Source organism: Aegilops tauschii, chromosome 7, assembly GCF_002575655.3.
Source record: "Aegilops tauschii subsp. strangulata cultivar AL8/78 chromosome 7, Aet v6.0, whole genome shotgun sequence".
Lineage (NCBI taxonomy): Eukaryota > Viridiplantae > Streptophyta > Magnoliopsida > Poales > Poaceae > Aegilops > Aegilops tauschii.
In genome coordinates this window covers 10,494,740-10,498,796 of record NC_053041.3, presented here as the reverse complement: position 1 = coordinate 10,498,796, position 4,057 = coordinate 10,494,740, and positions in this window count along the sequence as shown.

Genomic DNA, 4,057 nt, shown 5'->3' with positions numbered 1-4,057 from the left:
CGACAGCTAAAGAGGTGACGCAAGAACAAATCGACCAAGAATACTTCGCTGATTACAGTCCGAAAACAGTCCGCCCGTTTTAGTAAAAAACATTAACATATATTCTGCACATATAAATCATTTGAAAAAATAAAATGTGGAATTGGGAAAAATCATAGAGTTGCTATAAAAAAGGTCCGCCCGTATGAGAAAATAGTTCATTTTTTTGAAAAAGTTCATGGAATTCGAAGAAAAACTAAAAGTTCACCAAATTCTGGAAAATTTCCATGATTTTTTAAAAAAGTTCATCGATTTTGTAGAAAAGTTGACAAATTTAGAAAAATGTTCATCGAATTTAGAAGAAGTTCATCGAATTTGAAAAAATGTTCATCCAATTGAAAAAAAGTTCATCAAATTTGGAAAAAATCAGCGCTTTCAAAAAAAAATTCTTTGATTTTGTAGAAAATGTCAAAAATTTCGAAAAATGTTCACCGAATTTAGAAAAATTTCATGAAATTTGAAAAAAACTTCATCAAATTTAAAAATTAATTCATAAAATATGAAAAATAGTTCATCATATTGGAAAAAGGGTTCATCAAATTGGAAAGAAGGTTCATTAAATTTGAAAGAGTTCATCTTATTTGAAAAAAGGTTCATAGAATTTGGAAAAAGTTCACTGATTTTGAAAAAATGTTCACCAAATTAGAAAAATGTTTATCGCATTTGATTTTTTTAACAAATTCTAAATATTTCATCAAATTTGGCAAAAAAACTTCACCAATTTTGAAAAAAGTTCATCTAATTTGAAAAAGCTATCATAAAATTCGGTAACTTTTTTCATCAAACTTGAAAAAGAAAAAAAAGAAAAAGAAGAAAGAAATCGAGAAAAGAAAAAAAGGTAAAAGGAAATAAAGAACAAAAGAGGCGAGAAGCTGTTATTTATCACAGAAGTTGATGTTGTCCGGTTCGCGGTGTTGGGGGGGGGGGGGGTGCGCCCTGTACCGGTAAGCCTAAAACGGGCGCTTAGAGCGCCGTTTAGGATTTACCGACATTTTTCCACAGCGCGCGGCGAATAGGAAATCCCTGAATCGCACGTGTGACACACCTTGAAGCAGCCGGCCGCTCGATCGTTCGATGCTCCCAATCCCTATCCAAATCTTCCTTAAAAAAATTCCTGTACAATCGTTCGTCTTCTTGAACAGAAGTAATATGCCTCCGGATCGGATCTAGGACGCGTCTACATCTCTGCGGAGTTTGTGTGTCTCGTCCGCGAAGCTGATCTATCCTTCGCTCCGGACGGCAGCAGCCGAGCACCAGGAAGGCAGGAGCGGTTTGAGTTTGGCAAATAATGGAACTCGTTTTCGAGCGGCCAAGGACCCATGGCTTTGACCGTGAGTTCAACTAATTTTACCATTTTCATCTTTTGAGTTTCGCCTTTTGATTTCCAATACCTTGTAGTTAATATTATTTTTTGTACCTTTTGAATACCGGCGTGCCGTCGATCAGTGTTCCAAGATCTAGGTCATGTTTCCCCGAGAGAACATAATCTTTGTCATATTAATCGTCGCTCAAATGGATGTATCGGAGGGAGTATCTCAAAAAGATTATGCAACCAAGTGTTGAATGGATGCGATTTTTGATCCATCCCATTGCTACGTCACACAATATGATCTATACATCATTATCATTCTACTGTTCTACTGCAACACGCCCCATTTTAGAGTTTGGCACAGGGCCTCTGATTTTGCCGGCCCGGCCCTGCACAATAGTGTCGAAATCAACTAGCGAATAAATCTGCTGTTAAACAACAGAGAGGACAGCAAAGCAACTTTTACACTCTGCGCAACACTCAAATCTAAAGATACACCCACGAAAACTAACATAAACAAGTTTTTTTTTGAGGGGAACATAAACAAGTTATTTATTTCTTTTGCAACACTATGTCAAAGACGAAAAGGTAATCGAGGGGAATCAGGTGCATTGACTGCACATTTTTTTGAACTAGAACACCTTACATTCCAAATTATGTCGGACCAGCCAAATCGGCAGTCATAGCCACGGTTACATTGTGAGGGAAATCTGATAGCCTCAGCCGCTGTTCAATGCATCTACCTATAGTTGCCAACTCATGGGCAGGCTTGTTACAATCCCTTGGGCAGTGAACAATGCTCCACTCGTTAAAGCTCGCTCGGAGGAGATATCTAGCTTCACGGAAGACAACACCAAACATTACTAGGGAAAACCTTATACACAGAATCTTAGCAGCAGCGTGGTTTAAAAACAAACACTACTGCTAATTAGCAGTAGCGAGCTTCAGGAAACCGCACTACTAATAGCCCAGTAGTAGTAGCGCTCTAGGTGAAACAAGCGCTACTACTATAATTGCCACGGCGTTGCCTCTAGGCTAGATATAATAGTAGCGCCCTTTTCCTAGACGCGCTACTGCTAAAGTACTTAGTAGCAGCGGTTTTTTTTAAACTCGCTACTGCTAAATATCACCCCCTTGCAACTAATTAAGTTTAGTCCCATACTGCTAAGCGGACAAGGTGTTTACCACCTTAAATATGTTACTTCTCAAACTATCTCGAGCACTTGATCTTGATTGAACTATATGTGTAGGATTTGTGGCTGCAATATGAATCTTCGCCTGTGCCTATCCAGGTACGGTGAGGATTCATGTTGACCATTTAGATTCTACACAAAAAGATCAATGATGACCAATGTATATTTTTGATGTTTTTACATGCTTACACTTAGCAGTAGCGTTTTTTCAGGATAAAGCGCTATTGATATTGGGCTTAGCAGTAGCGCGCTCCCTGTACCCGCGCTACTGCTAAAGCAAAACAAAACACGCGGCCCGGCCGCCCCCCCGCACGCTCATCTCTCAATCGTCCCCCTCCGCCCGACGCCGGCAGCTGCGGTTAGGGTTTCTCCTCCGCCACATGTAATGCTCCTCCCCCCTCTCGCCGCCCCTCCGCTGCTCCTCCACGCTCTTGCCGCCCACTCTGTCGCTGCCCGCGAGCTCTGGCCGGGCACCTTTGGCCGACCGCCCTCGATCCCTTCGCCGGCCGCTGTCGTCGCCCCCTCTCGTAGGAAAGTCACTAGCCTTCCCCTCGTCAGCACCCCCGACCGAGGTCACCATGCCATCCCCCCTCCTCGACAGCACCCCTCGAGGGCTGCCCTACCTAGATGCAGCGAGGGCTTACGAATTTCATATGGATAACTAGATGCTTTTGTTTTTCTGTAATAAGTTATTTTTTTCAAAATGTAGGTGCCAATTTAGTTGAAATGCTTTGGTAGGTGGTACTGTGATCTGCTAGATATTGGTTATGATACAAGTATTTAGTTTGCAAGTGCTAAGTTAATCCCAATTAAATTTGCTACTTGTTTTTTAATCAGTTATCTTAGGCAATAGGGGCCAAATTAGATGAAATGTGTCTTGGTAGGTGGTACCTTTATTTGGTAGATAACTTATTACAGATCTTAGGATTATACCTTTGGTAGGGGCCAAATAGTTTTTTCGGCAATAGGTGCCACTAAAATGCTTTCGTAGGTGATACCTTGTCATCTTGTATGTTACTAGATCTTAGGATTATAATTGTCCATCAAATTGCTTCTCGCGGAAGAATCTCTTCATCTAGAGATATTCTAGAAGGCGTTAGTAAGCTAATTGAGAACTTGTTGGCTGATTTGGCATTTGCCTGCTAGTTGTTGGTTCTATTATAGAAGGTGCTAGTAAGTTAATTGAGAGCTTGTTGTTTACTTTTTGGGACCAGGTTCCACTATGAAAATATAACTGAAGAAGAATAAAAAATATCACATGCTACTGTTTTTCTTTCCTATGAAGTGGATCGTTAATCCTTTGCTCATATTGCTTTAGGAAAATGGCGCCACCACCATCACCACCATGTCGACTGTGCAAGTCAAGGTGCGCCAGCAGCCTTGCAACTGGCAAGCTGTTCGGCATCTACTTCCAGCCGAGTTTTCGTCATGCGGCGGTAAGAAATTAGATGAAATGTAACAACTATTTTATTTTTAGTGTTGGCATTACTGCATTGTGTCATTTTTCTTTTTTTAC